This window comes from Arachis ipaensis, chromosome B1, assembly GCF_059453495.1.
Source record: "Arachis ipaensis isolate K30076 ecotype BB chromosome B1, ASM5945349v1, whole genome shotgun sequence".
Taxonomy (NCBI): Eukaryota; Viridiplantae; Streptophyta; class Magnoliopsida; order Fabales; family Fabaceae; genus Arachis; species Arachis ipaensis.
Window position 1 is genome coordinate 28,174,285 of NC_142436.1, and position 16,260 is coordinate 28,190,544.

General features: G+C 37.8%; 1 pseudogene; it reads left to right on the plus strand.

Annotated features, from left to right (window-relative positions):
• Positions 1 to 2,106: 2,106 nt before the first annotated feature.
• Positions 2,107 to 4,611, plus strand: LOC107604692 (NADP-dependent malic enzyme-like; annotated as a pseudogene).
• Positions 4,612 to 16,260: the final 11,649 nt, after the last annotated feature.

Consider the following 16,260-nt stretch of genomic DNA (forward strand, 5'->3'; position numbering starts at 1 on the left):
CCAAACATCCAATTTCTCAACCAAGAGTGTGAAAATTAAACATGCAAGAAATTAAACATCAAAGCAATAAAAGTTAAAGCAATTAAATGCAAGGAAAAGAAATGGCAAGAAAGTAACTTAACATGTAAGAAAGTAAATGAAAGCAAGTAAAAGTCAAAATAATAAAACTTCAAAAGCAAGAAACCTCTTGGAAAGTAGTTGAGGGCTAAGGCTACCTATCCTATCCATTGACAACAAACATATGATGATTATGAAGAGTTAATCCTACTTAGTTAACCTTACATCGAAGATAAGTCAAATAGGCATAGTTAATTTCAATCCTTAAGTCCTATGTCAACACTAAGGGATCACATAGAGTCAAGGGAGACCAAATTAACTAACTACTCTAATATATCAAACAAGAATGGACATCAATGACTCAAGAATCACCAAAGTCAACAATTTCAAGCCAAGAGTTAAGAAAAGCTATGTAAAAACTAAGCCAAGCATTTTATCAAACACTTGGTGTGCATAAAAATAAAATAATATTAAAATGCATTGTAATAAATTCTAAAACTACCAAAGCAAGAAAATCATAACAACAACTAAAGAAAGCAATAAATGAACATGAAACATAAATTTGCATTAAATGTAAATTAAAATAACAAGAGTGTCACAAAATATAAAAATAACAAAGTAAAAGAAATAACAAGAGAAATGAAGAAGAATAAAGAGGCAATAACAATAAATGACAAGAAAAATTAAATAGAAATATGAATTAAAAGTAGAAATTACAAGAAAGTAAACTAAAGAACCCTAATTCTAGAGAGAGAGGGGAGCTTCTCTCTCTAGAGAACAACTTACATAATGCTAATCTAACCCTAATTTCTCCCCCCTTCACATGGAGTAAGGCCTTCCTTCATATAGCACCCAATTACCTTCAGAAAGTCCCAAAATTGGGCCCTGGAGGCCCAAAAATCGCCCGCAGCGATTTGCAATAAATGATTCACGCGCTGGGACGTGTGCGGACGCATAGGTATGTGCGTCTGCACACATGCTGATTTTCTTCTTATGCGTACACACAATAGGTTGTGCGCACGCACACTAGGTTGTGCGCACACACACTCTAATGTGTGCTTCTCCTTTGTTTTCTTCATGGTTTCTCCCTTTGTACATGCTTCCTTCAACTTTTGCCTTACCAAACTTGCCTCTAGGACCTAAAATCACTCAACAAATATGTCATGGCATCGAATGGCATAAAAGCGGGATAAAAGTTATTAAAATAAGCACAAAATATCATGTTTTCACATTTAGGCTCAATTTAGGGAGAGAACACAAAAGCATACTATTTGGATGAATAAATGTGGGTTTATATGATGAAGTCCATTCAAATCAAACCAAAATATACCGAAAAATATGGGTTCATCAATTTTCCCATACTTAAACAATAGCATGTCCTCATGCTAATCGCAATCAAAAGAGAAGGATAAGGAGGGAAAGCAATTTATTTAATGCAACTAACTACATGCATGCAACTATACTAAATACTATCTATCTATATCTATACTATGATTCCTATTGAGTTTGGCAAAAACAAACAAAAGAATCTCAATCAATCCAAAGTAGGAACTTAGGGCCAAAATAATGCAAATATAGCAATAAGACCCACATCCAAAGATTTGATTTGAAATTCTCAAAATTCAATTCAACAACTTGCAAGAAGATACAATATAAGAGATGAAATCATAGAATTGAGCGATTGAACCCACTACAAAATTCTTGTTTATTTGTGGAAGTCTTTTAGTGGGAGTTATTATAAACCTCCATAATATATTTTAATAGTGACAATTTGTAAAACTCCTCTAAATTATTAACAATAACTCCCACAGATCAATCAATACTAAAAATATTTGTAGCCCAAATAAATATTAGCCCATAACAAAAAATTAAAAAAAAATATTCAGAAGAGGGGGCTTCGAGTGATTGCGAGAGAGAGAGAGAGAGAGAGAGAGAGAGAGAGAGAGAGAAAGAGAGAGAGAGTGGGAGAGGGACCTCTGTGAAACCATAAAATCTCGATCTCCCTGCCGCCGCCATTCATCTCCCTGCCACGAGGTGATCGTGGAGCCTATGAATTCGTTGACTTCTCAGAGTGTCGATTTCATTCAGATTGTTGAGGTAATGCTTTAAATCTTTTGCTTCTGTGTCGTCTTCCACTGCGGATTGTGCCACTGGTTCTGCTTTTCCTCCGGTGGCTTGAAGCACTCAAAGTGCGGTTTGGGCGTGAATTCGGTGTTGTGGTTTGGGCGCGAATTCGGTGTTGTGGTTTGGGCGCAGATTTGGTAGTGCCAGCTGAGAAGATCAAGAAGGCGAGCTAGTAAGACTCTGTAAGCTTCGAGTCGAGTCAAGTTTTATGTCATGTCGAGTCATTACAATTAGGATTTGTTCCTAATTTTTTCTTGTTCTTTGCTTTCTTCAATTTTTCAAAATTTTTCAAAGATATTAGTTTCTGTGATAATTTGATGATATAGTTTTGGCAAAGTTATACACAAATTCTGTTTCTTATGTTCTAATATACTTTTCTCTTCTGTAGATTTTTGAGGTCAAGGCAAAGAATTTGATATAGATTTTGTTAAGTTGATTTGATATATTATAAAGGTGAAGAGACATAAATGAAAAATTGTTATTCTCTATTGAAAATTTTGATTTTTTCTTGAAATAAAAAGGATGTTAGGTTCATAGTTTGAAAGAGAAATATATAATAAATTTCTTTCTTGTATGCAAATTTGTACTGTGTTTGATTCAGTATCATCACAAGAGCTTTTGGCTTTCTTTCAAGGGCAAGATCCTTGAAGTACTGAAAAATTGGCCTGAGAGGAGTATTCAAGTTATTGTTGTCACAAATGGCGAGCGAATTTTAGGAGTCAGAGACCTTGGATGTCAGGTATTCGTTCCTTGATTTACTATAACTACTAGACTCCTATCATTCTGTTTTATCTGAAGCTGTTACTTTTTAGTATATAGATACATTAATTCAATGAAAACATGATAGATAGTAAAATAAGTAACTTAGGCTTCATATAGTTTATGTTAGATGTGTTTCATTTCAGGGAATGGGAATTTCTGTTGGAAAATTGGCTTTGTACACATCACTAGGAGGGCTTCGTCCATCAGCAGTTTGCATTTTCAATCTTCTACTAACTTTTTTCTTCTCATTATACCATTATATATGACTCATTATACCATTACATACATGCCTTGATATCTGCATATCACTTTCATTTGCATTGATATGAAGTGATTTTGATGATATCTGGTTTCTATATAGGAATATTCTGAACTTCTGAGTGAGTTCATGGCTGTTGTAAAGCAAAACTATGGGAAAAAAGTTCTTATGCAGGTTGTGAATTTTAAACAAGTTTTTATGATGTTATGAACCTGAATCATTCAATTGAGTTTCTGTTACCTTAAAATATTTTTTCTGCAATTTAAAAATTTTACAAATCACGATGCTTTCGAGTTGCTTGCGAAATACGGCACATCTCATCTAGTCTTCAATGATGATATTTAGGTACTATAATTGAAGCATTGAACTTTGGCCGACCACACTTTCCTGTTCTTCGGTGTCGGTGAGGTAACAAATTGACAATCATAAAAGCTTGCTTGGTGCCTCGGGGGGAAAAGAGTGAAAACAGATACTATTTCTATTTTTTATTTTTAAAATACCCTTTATATATGTATATATTTGTACTTAACAAGTTAATTCATCTCATGTTTTTGCCATGATTTCAGGCAGGAACTGGAATAGCAGAACTTATAGCTCTTGAGATGTCAAAGCAGGTGATAATAATAATAATAATAATAATAATAAAGACTTCAATCTTCATTGCTGACACAGTAGTCTTATATTGATTTATGGAGTGAATTTCAAATTACAATCTATGGAGATGTTCTATTTCTTTGTGCAGACAAAGAAATCGATAGAGAAAACTTGCAAGAAGATATGACTTGTAGACTCAAAGGTAGTTGAAAAACCATGATAATACACTACTTTTTAGTACAAGAAGATTGTAAACACTAAACTATGGTTAACCAGATCCACTTTATTGACTCCATTTTGCAGGTATTTTCTATCAATTTCTTTAGGGAGTGGGGTGATGAGCCAGGTGAGTGTAGTTATAGAACATTTTTCTTGGAGCGTAAAAACAGGGACATTATGAAAAGGCAGCACCGTCAAGTTTTATTCAGTGGAATTATCACTGCCATTGGTATTAGCTTACATAATTTTCCTGAAGGAATGGGAGTGTTCTTTGGGTCCGTGAAGGTAATAAATCTCAATTTTGGTGTTATTGTTGCTTGTTATTGCCTTAATATTGTAACTTTATACCATTAATTCTTCTTTATATGTAATTATGTAGGGTCTTCAGGTTGGTCTTAACCTTGCATTAGCCATTGCTTTGCACAATATCCCAAAGGTATTTTTATTATATTTTACCTTATAATATAATCTTAATGTTCTATTAATAAATTCCTTAATTAGTTTAACATTAAACAATTGTGACACTTTTCTTGTATATATCTCTTTTCCAGGGTATTGCTATTGCACTTCCTGTTTATTTTGCAACAGAGAGGTAATAAGTTCTGGATCTTTTTCTCTTGTTAGTTAAATCTATGGTTTATGACGTAGACTTTCATATCAAATATCACACATATAGCAACAACCATTAATTTGAGGATGCATGGTTCTTGATTAGTAAATAGCAGGCATTGAAATTGGCATCATTTTGTGGGTTTGTTGAGCCCCTAGAAGTCATAATTATAGGTACATACACCATCCAAAACATTCTATATAAACATTCTATTTATTTTTGAAAGATATGAACTTGAAATAAATATTAGATAAGACCTTTTTTCAAATTCTCAATAATCCCTTTTCATTTTCCAGTTTGCTAACTTTGGTTTCGATTTTTTTTTTCAAATTCTCAATTACCCTTTTTTCCTTATGTCATTCAAACTTTGTTATTATTATTTTCTTTTTGTTATATTAGAGCTATGATCCCCCCCTTCCAATTCTTTGCATTTTTATTATATTAATGATCGTCTCTGTTGTGTGGATATCTAGTGTTGAGCATTTTAAAGGAGAATTTTGATCAAGCTTTACACAGAGATGATGTCAAGGCAATTGTTGTTATAGGTATTGCCAGATTTTCTAAATTGAGCTTCTTTCTAAGCATGGTGATTGGTCAAATAGTAGAGACTTGACAATACTGCAATTTATTCTGTTTAAGTAATTTAATGATATAGGTTTGTGCTTTGTAGGATTTGATGTAGAAACTAGAAAGCAGTAACAGGTAGGTTATTTATTAGAGCTTATTTTCTAGGTGTAGAAGGTAACTAGGCGCAACAACTTCAATTATTAGGGTTGGGGCTAGCTAGATTAATTAGTCAATGTTTGGGTTTGGTTGAAGATATCAACAAAGTTGAATAACTTGTATAAGGAGAGGAAGTACATTTTAAATAACAGTCAACAAAGCTTTAAGGTCTTATCTAATTAATCCTTTTTATCTACTTATCTTGTAGAGATTAGGTTGTAATGTGTATTTCTGACTTACCACACTGCTGGTGTAGTATTAAGTTATGGTTATATATACTTGTGTAATTATGGTTGATTTCTATGCTTAGGAATGTGGCTAGTTATGTACCTCTTTTTTTTGTAATGCTCAAATTACAATATTTATTTTTAATTCATAAGCAAAGATCAAATTACAATATTTAAATTTCTTTAAAGTTAAATAATATTTAGTTTGATTGATGTTATTTGTTCAATTAATAATAGTGATTTATAGCTTCCAGATCCGTTTAGTTTCAATTTTAAATGGGCTTGCAACCATTTAATTTGCTGTAATTTTTTTTATTTGAAAATTCAGTTTTGTGGGGGGTTTTAAACCACCACAAAAATGAAAAAAACCACCAACAAGTTTCACTCAGAACCCCCACAAAGTAAATAAAAAACTGCCACAAAAATTAAAAAAAAAACTGCCAACAAGTTTCACTCAGAACCCCCACAATGTAAATAAAAAACTGCCACTAAATTATGTTCTGGGGGTTTTGTAAAACTGCCACAAATAAGCTCGTGGCACCTCAAATTTTGAAGGTTTTGGAAACTCCCACAAACTTTTTTGTGGGGGTTTCAAAGCTCCATAAATCAAGAAAAAAACTGTGACAAATAAGCTTGAATCCTGTAGTGACCCCTCACCGGATGTGTATACACTCTAATCGCTCAATGTTTAGGGCTTAATCACTCAATTCTCCTTTAATCATGTTTCTCAAAGATTTGCAAGTCGTCTAACAATCAACTAATATTTGATGAATGAATGCAAATATCATGAGGACTTTTATGGGTTGTAATGGGGCTTAGGTAAGGGTAGGATTAATATGGTTAAGTGGGCTATTAGATTGGATCTTTGATTAGCTCAAGTATCCCATCTAATCCTATATATCATCCTATATTCATAACAAAACAATCCTAACTACCCATTTATCCCTTTCTCACATTCACTCATGCATTTTCTTTTCAATTCAACCACATATGCATCTCTTATTTTCATTATTATTATTTATTTATTTATTTATTTTTTTATTTTTTCTTTTCTCTCTTTTTTTTGACAAAGAGGAGATGCATATGCTTCTAAGTAATGAATGCATGAGTATTTTCTCACTTTTCCAAATATTTTCAATGAACACCCAAAGCACTAACTACCAATGTTTTCCACAAATTCCTGCCACACTTGATTAACACCCACACTCAAACCCAAGCTAATCAAAGATACAATCAATGGATATAAATGATTTTTCACTTAGGGCAAATGATGTGCTTAAAATAAGAACAAAGAGAAATTAAAAGGCTCAAAAGTGGTTTACAAAGGTAGATGCAAAGGTTGGCCATATGGGTTAAGTGAGCTTAAATAAAAAATAGCCTCAATCATACTAAATGCATTCAAAACAATAAATATAGGACATAAAGATTAAAGCAAATCTAAGATTACAATCATAAAAGGAGTTCATCACACAAGAATAAATATTGTGATTGAAAATATACAACCACACAATCAAAGCTCAAATCTCACTAGGTAATTTGTTCAAGCTCTTTTCTATGTTCCTTAAAAAGATACTTCAAGCAAGTTCAAAAATAATTTCCAAATCTAATCAATGGAATGCCCAAAAAGGAAATTCTTGAAAATTCTTTGTTGTTTCACCAAACTTATTCAATCTATCATGCAACATACAAATATTTACTATCATATAACTATAAGAATTAAAGAGATATATACAAACAAACCAAACAAAATGCAAACAAGAACAAAAATTTGCAAAAATTAAGGAAAAAGAACAAAAAGAGTATTGCAAAGTGTCTAAAAAAAGAAATTTTACCCCCCTTGAAGTTGGCGATCCTCCCCCACACTTAAATAATGCACGGTCCTCCGTGCATGCACACGATCCGGGGGATGAAGAGACGTAAGGCTCCACCTTCAGCTGGTGAGCTCTGGGGGCTCTGGTTGCTTTGTAGACAAATAAACAACAATTGAGGAAAAGTAAGATGTGTGTTATGATAAAAAGGCAATGTGTGTATTCTAAATGCGCGCACAATTTAGAACACAACACATTGACCGGATAAAACAATAACCACAAAAGTAAAAGAAATAGCATGTTCCTCAATCAAGTAGTTCTAGGTTGCAAGTAATAAATAAGCAAGACTTAAGGCACAAACAACCTAGGTAACTGTTCATACCCTGGGTCAAGCTGTCCAACCCGAGATGTTTAGCGACAAGGCGACCAACCTCTTCAGGTCAGACTATCCGACCTCTTCTCAAAGAGCTCGGCCAAATTGCTAGGAAAGCCCAATAAGGGCCCAGATAGAGGAACACGACCCAAATCCAAAGGCAGCCCAAGCCTATAGAGATAAGGGCAGTTCCCAAGAAGATAAGATGACTTCACTCAAAGATAAGATAAGATAAGATAGTTATCTTATCCCCAGAAAGGTCATCTCCTACTATTATAAATACACTGGAGCACCCAGGTATAACTCATACTCTGATTCTACTAAAAACCTGCTTAATACCCTTGCTAACTTAAGCATCGGAGTCCCTTGCAGGTACCACCACCCTCCGGTGACAAAGGATCAGCAGCATAAGCCAGTCCAACGAGTCGGACACAACAGCTCCGACCGTCATTCACCAGCCGGCCACGTCATCTCCGACCAGCAAAGAAGATCTCGTCCGAGATCGACCCACAGTTTTAGGTAACCCTCGGAACAGTAACCACAACTAAAGTGAATTGAGTGTATGCGATATTGGATATTAAAATTGTACAAGTGAAAGCACAAAATTAATAGAAAATGGCATAATTAACAATAACCAATTCAATGATGAAAAGAGGCTACTTATTCACCCTTAGGAATAATGAAATAATCACATGTATAAGGTGCTTGTTACAAAAAGTGACAAGTCTTGATAAGAATCAACTCAAGTCGATTCAAAAAAAAATGCAAAGCATTAACAAGGAACAAATACCTTGTTTTGTGATTATATTCACTTAAGAACCATGATGACTAAGTAGCTCAACTTAATTCACTAAAGTAAAAGTGCACAATTCAAGATGCCAAACAAGGATAAAGTTTAATGCATATGGTCATGACAACATATGAATCAAACTAATAATTCATCTAGGCAATCAAACGAAACCTTAATACTCAGTGCACATATCCATCAACAATGAAATCAAAATTCAAACAAGAAGCAACCCAAATCAACATTAATCAAACACTTGCAATTTATTTAATTAACAAGTAATTAAACCAGAACAAATATAATTACTAAAATGAAAATGAAATGCAATGGAAAGCAACTAGAATAAGTAGAAAAGAGGGAAAAAGTAAGAGAAGAGAGGGTGGAAGAAAGAAGAAGAGAAGAGAAGGAGAGAAGTAAAGTGTGAGAAAATAGGGGTGTGCGCACGCACACAAGGCTGAAAAGGGAAGGTGTGCGTCCGCACCAGGTGTGCGAACGCTATCAGCAGAGAGGGAATCAAGATACGTGAGTATGCACCTAGGTGTGCGCACGCACAGAAGGTAAAGAAATAGAGCGTGAGCGAACGCACAAGTGTGTGCGAGCGCTCTGAACAGAGAGGGGATTAGAAGGTGTGCGTACACACAAGCGTGTGTGCACGCACAGAACACTTATTTTTTTTTGAAAAAGGATCACGTGTGCGTGCACACACAGGTCCATGCACGCGCACAAGAGCGTAAGGGTAGGGGTTCACACGCACAGGCTGTGCCAACGCTCCCACCAGAGTGGTTGCAAGTTGGCGTGCGGACGCACACATTTGTGCGTCCGCACAAAAAGTGCGAAAAAGGGTATGTGTGCGTACGCACGAGTGGGTGCACACGCACAGGTCGCAAAAAGCAGGGGAACACGTGCGCATAAGGCGTGCTGGCGCTGCGAATAGAGGGAAAAATCATGCGTGTGCGTGCGCACGCACAGGAAGCAGAAAATAGCTGTTGTGTGCGCACGCACAGGTGTGTGCGTACGCACAGATGCCCTGTTTTGCAAAATTTTTTTCTTTCAAAATCTAAGGTACCAAGCCTTAGTTCAATCAAAACCAAACACCAAAACATGCAAGAACCCATAAATTCATGATCCAAATCAACGTTAACATAACTAACTAAAAATTAAACTAATTCTAAGCTAACCAAGCACAACAAAAAGCAAATAAGTCAAAATATGTACAAAAGAGAAGAGTTAGAACAATGTTACCAAGCACTTTTATTTAATATCTTTAAGTTAGACAATTGGGAGAGCCCTTGCTATGGTGGCTTGTGCTTGACTTTTCCACCAAATGCTTGAATTTCCAATGTACTCCGAGATCCCAATCCTAACCATCAACAAAGACAACCAAAAAGCAAGTTATTTACATATTAACATATTTACAATAGCCACTAACTTTACACCATTGCAACTCTCCGGCAACGGCGCCAAATTTGATAAATGAAAATTGGTGTCGGTTTGGAATCAATCAAAACAAGAATCACTTCGTTAGTAGCATAGTCCAAACCAACAACAAACTCTCATAATCAAATGTTAAATTCAAAACAAATATAAATCGAGAGTACTTAAACCTCGGGTCTTCTTCCCTAGGAGTTGCAATTAAGTGTACAATTATTGGCTATGGGAAAATGGAGATTGAAAGCAAGAGAGCAAGAGATGTAAATAGCAAGAATTGAAAGAAGCATGCAAGGAATTGAAAAGAAGGCAATTAAAGGACTCTTAGCAAGAAGTGGATAATCTAGGTTTCCTATCCTAGTTATGGACCACAAACATGGCATTTGTGTAGAATCAATCCAAATCAATCAATCCTCCTTGAGAATTAGTCAAAAGACGTAGTTGATCTCAATCCATAAGTCCTAGTCAACTCACTAATTACTTAGTGAAAGACTAGCGTCAATGGAAACCAAATCAATTAACCATTCTCACACAATGCGGAATGGACATCCACAACTCAATTCCAGCCAAACATCTAATTTCTCAAACAAGAGTGTGAAAATTAAACATGCAAGAAATTAAACATCAAAGAAATAAAAGTTAAAGAAATTAAATGCAAGGAAAAGAAATGGCAAGAAAGTAACTTAACATGCAAGAAAGTAAATGAAAGCAAGTAAAAGTCAAAGCAATAAAACTTCAAAAGCAAGAAACCTCTTGGCAAGTAATTGAGGGCTAAGGCTACCTATCCTAGCCATTGACCACAAACATATGATGATTATGAAGAGTTAATCCTACTTAGTCAACCTTACATCGAAGATAAGTCAAATAGGCATAGTTAATTTCAATCCCTAAGTCTTATGTCAACCCTAAGGGGTCACATAGAGTCAAGGGAGATCAAATCAACAAACTACTCTAATATATCAAACAAGAATGGACATCAATGACTCAAGGATCACCAAAGTCAACAATTTCAAGCCAAGAGTGGAGAAAAGCTATGTAAAAACTAAGCCAAGCATTTTATCAAACACTTGGTGTGCATGAAAATAAAATAATATTAAAATGCATTATAATAAATTCTAAAGCTACCAAAGCAAGAAAATCATAACAACAACTAAAGAAAGCAATAAATGAACATCAAACATAAATTTGCATTAAATATAAATTAAAATAACAAGAGTGTCACAAAACATAAAAATAACAAAGTAAAAGAAATAATAAGAGAAATGAAGAAGAACAAAGAGGCAATAACAATAAATGACAAGGAAAATTAAATAGAAACAAGAATTAAAAGTAGAAATTACAAGAAATTAAACTAAAGAACCCTAATTCTAGAGAGATGTGGGAGCTTCTCTCTCTAGAGAACAGCCTACATAATGCTAATCTAACCCTAATTTCTCCCCCCTTCACATGGAGTAAGGCCTTCCTTCATATAGCACCCAATTAACTTCAGAAAGTCCCAAAATTGGGCCCTGGAGGCCCAAAAATCGCCCCCATTGATTTGCAATAAATGATTCACGCGTTGGGACGTGTGCGGACGCACAGGTATGTGCGTCCGCACACATGCTGATTTTCTTCTTGTGCGTACGCACACTCCAATGTGTGCTTCTCCTTTGTTTTCTTCATGCTTTCTCCCTTTGTACATGCTTCCTTCCACTTTTGCCTTACCAAATGTGCCTCTATGACCTAAAATCACTCAAGAAATATGTCATGGCATCGAATGGCATAAAAGCAGAATAAAAGTTATTAAAATAAGCACAAAATAGCATTTTTCACATTTAGGCTCAATTTAGGGAGAGAACACAAAAGCATGCTATTTGGATGAATAAATGTGGGTTTATATGATGAAGTCCATTCAAATCAAACCAAAATATACCGAAAAATATGGGTTCATCAATGGACTTCGGAGAGTTTCTTTGATGAGGCTTTTATTATTGCCCCCTGGTTTGGTGCTGGCTAGTTTTGAAAGTGCATCAACTCGGGCATTCTGTTCCTGGGGTATGTGTTGGACCTCATATCCCCTGAATTGTCTGAGATGTTATTTGGTTTTGTCAAGGTATTTTTTCATGGTGGTATCCTTGGCTTGGTAGCTCCCTTGTATTTGCAAAGTGACTACTTGGGAGTCGCTAAAAATGGTAAGTCTTTGAGCTCCTACTTCCCTAGCCAGCCTCAAATCAGCCAGTAATACTTCATATTCAGCTTTATTATTTGAAGCCGGAAACTCGAACTTTAAGGATAGCTCAATTTGAGTTCCCTGATCGCTCTCTAAAATGACACCTGCGCCACTCCCGGCTTTGTTTGAGGAGCCATCTACATAAAGGCTCCACTTTGTGGGGGTGCCTGGGGTGTTAGTATACTCTACGATGAAGTTGGCTAGGTATTGGGATTTAATAGCTGTCCAAACTTCATACTTGATGTCGAATTCGAACAACTCAACTGCCCATTGTAGGATTCTTTCAGCTAAGTCTGCTTTCTATAAGATCCCCTTTATGGGTTAGTTGGTCCGTACTCTGATGGTGTGAGCTTGAAAGTATGGTCGGAGTCGTCGGAAAGTGAGTATGAGGGCATAGGCAAACTTTTCTATCTTTTGATAGTTTAGTTCAACCCCTAGTAGAGCCTTACTGATGAAGTAGATGGGTTGTTACCCACTTTCGTCCTCTCTGATCAACGCTGAGGCTATTGCCCGACTCCCTACGGCGAGGTATAGTATGAGCTCTTCGCCTTCCCGAGGTCGAGTAAGGACAGGTAGTTGTCCCAGAAATTTCTTGAAATCTTGGAAGGCTTGTTCGCATTCTGGGGTCTACTCGAACCTTTTTCCCTTCCTTAATGTTGCATAGAAGGGGAGAAATCTTAAGGCTGATCCAACTAGGAACCTAGACAGAGCCGCTAGTCTTCCATTGAGCTGCTGGACCTCTTTTACACAGGTCGGACTTTTCATGTGAAGTATGGCCTGGCACTTATCTGGGTTTGCTTCGATTTCTCTTTGGGTGAGCATGAAGCCCAGGAATTTGCCAGTTTCTACCGCAAAAGTGCACTTTGCGGGGTTAAGTCGAACACTTATGGTGTCGAACACTTTAGTGAGGTCGGACAACAGCGATTCCTCACTTTGTGTTTTTACCAGTATGTCATCTACATAAACCTCCATTAGCTTTCCAATGTGATGGGCGAAGACTTTGTTCATCAGTCTTTGGTAGGTAGCCCCTGCGTTCTTAAGTCCGAAGGGCATAACTATATAGCAATAGTTTGCTTTTGGGGTTAAGAACGATGTCTTCTCTTGGTCGGGTTGATACATTGGGATTTGGTTGTATCCTGAGTAAGCGTCCATAAAGGAGAGGTATTGATAGCCTGACGAAGCGTCGACTAGTGTATCGATGTTCGGGAGTGGTTAGGGATCCTTTAGGCAACCTTTATTGAGGTCGGTGTAATCGGTGCACATCCGCCACTTCCCATTTGACTTTTTAACCAACACCACATTGGCTAGCCATAGTGGGTATTTTACTTCCCTTATGAATCCTGTCTCCAGCAAGGCCTGTTCCTGCTCTTCTACAGCCTGCGACCTTTCCGGGCCGAGCTTCCTACGCTTTTGTTGTATTGGCCGAGACCTTGGGTATACGGCTAACTTGTGGCACATTAGTCCGGGATTGATACCAGGCATGTCAGTGGCCTTCCATGCAAAGAGGTCGGAATTGTCTTTTAGGAGCTTTATTAGCAGCTCCTTTAAGTCTTCTCTCAAATTTGCTCCTATATTTGTTGCTTTGCTTGGATCGTCTCCAATTTGAACTTCTTGAGTCTCACCTTCTGGATGAGAACGGAGTTTTTCGCGAGCTCGGATTCCTCCGACTTCTATGGTGTTGGTTTCTTTCCCTTTGGGGTCTCCTTTAAGGTTCAGACTTTCGTTGTAACAACGTCGCGCGAGTTTCTGGTCTCCTTTTATGGTAGCGATCCCTTCTTGAGTGGGGAAATTTATGCATAAGTGTGGAGTGGAGACCACTGCGGTGAGCTAGTTTAACGTTGTTCGACCTATTAATACGTTATAGGTCGAGCTCACGTCGACTACAATATAGTCTATACTCAACGTCCTAGACCGAGTTCCTTTCCCAAAGATTGTATACAGGGAGATGTATCCTAGTGGTTGAATTGGGGTGTCTCCTAGTCCGAACAAGCTATTCGGATATGCTCTAAGCTCTTTTTCTTGTAGGCCGAGCTTGTTGAATGCGGTTTTGAACAAGATGTCTGCGGAGTTTCCTTGGTCGATTAACGTTCGATGGAGGTTGGCATTGGCAAGAATTATGGTAATGACCATGGGGTCATCATGTCCTGGGATGATGCCCGCAGCGTCTTCTTGAGTGAAGGTGATATTGGGGAGGTCGACCAACCTGTCTTCTCCTCCAATGTGATATACCTCCTTAAGGTGTCTTTTGCATGATGACTTAGAGATCTCTCCTCTTGCGAATCCTCCATTGATCATGTGGACATGCCTTTCCGGGGTGTGATTGGGACGTTCAGCTTGTCCAGGTTCATTATCCCTTCTTCTTTTTCTTGGTTCATCTACTTTATTGGCTAGGAATCAATCTAGTCACCCTTCTCGCGCCAGTTTTTCAATGACGTTCTTCAGATCAAAGCAGTCATTGGTGAAATGTCCATAGATTCGGTGGTATTCGCAATACTCTGTCTGATTTCCTCCTCCTCTTTTATTTTAATCGTACGCGGGGGTGGGATCTTTTTAGTGTTGCATATCTTTCTGTATACATCCACAAGGGACACTCTGAGCGGAGTGTAGTTGTGGTACTTCCGAGGTTTCTCAGCAGGCTGATCCTTCTTTTTCTTGTACTCTTTATCCTTACCTTGAGGGGTGTAGGAGAATCCGGATTTTGACGTTTCTCCTAATCGAGAATTTTCCTCCATATTGATATAACTTTTCTGCCCGTTTTTGTATCTCGTTCAGGAATGTTGGATGTTTTTTGGATATTGAGTGGCTAAAAGGTCCCTCTCTCAGGCCGTTGATGAGCCCCATGATGGCCGCTTCTGTTGGGAGATTTTTTATGTCGAGACATGCTTTGTTGAACCTTTCCATATAGCTGCGAAGGCTTTCCCGATCTCCCTATTTAATTCGTAGCAGGCTTGGGGCATGTTTGGTCTTGTCTTTCTGGATAGAGAACCTAGCGAGGAATTTTTTTTGTTAGGTCGTCAAAACTCGTGATTGATCTTGGAGGTAAACTGTCGAACCATTTTATTGCTGTTTTTGTCAGGGTAGTCGGGAATGCTTTGCATCGAATTGCGTCTAAGGCGTCTATGAGATACATCCTGCTTTTAAAGTTGCTGAGATGATGGCTGGGGTCAGATGTACTATCGTATGGAGTCATGTCAGGAACTTTAAAGTCCTTTGGTACTTTAGTTTTCATGATCTCTTTAGTGAATGGATCTTGATCCTTGTGGGAGTTATCTTCATGACTGGAACGAGTAGTTTTGGTTTGATATCGGCCTTGAGCTTTGTGAGTTTGTCCTCTAGCTCTCGACGGTGTCTCGTTTCTCTTCGGAGGTCGCTCTCGGCTTCCCGTTGATGTTCGGCCTCCTGTTCGAGCTGTTTGAGGCAATTCTGCTGTTCACGGAGGGCATCTAAGATTTCGGTGTTTGGAGATTGCTTGTCCCTCTTAGTTTGAGGCACATCTTTTGATGTGGCATCCGTATTTCTAAGCGGGGTTCTTTCTTCCAAACCGGAGTTGTGATCGTTGTCAAAGTTGTCCGCCATGATGATGGGATGTCTTCTAGGTTCCCCGGCAACGGCGCCAATGTTCCGAGGGTTACCTGAAACTGAAGGTTGATCTCGGAGGAGATCTGCTGTTGTGGTCAGGGCTGTCGTGTCCGATTTGCTGGATCTGGTGGTGCTGCTGATCCTTGATCACCGGAGGGTGGTGGTACCTACAAGAGACTCCGATGCTTAAGTTAGCATGGGCTTTGAGCAGATATTTTTGTGTAGAATCAGCGTATGAGTTATATCTGGGTGCTCCAGTGTATTTATAGTAGTATGGAGTGACCTCCCTTGGAGATAAGTGGGTGGGTCCCCTTATCTTTGGCCAGCCGCCTTCAAGCGGGCTGTGATCTTCTACTTTAGGCCTAGTTGGGCCCTTATAGCAATTTGGCCGAGCTCTATGGGAAGAGGTCGGTTGCAACCAACCTTTATAAGAGGTCGGTCGTCCCTGTCTTCATTCAGGTCGGCTCGCCTAGCTCAACCCATGGTATGAACACCGACCTA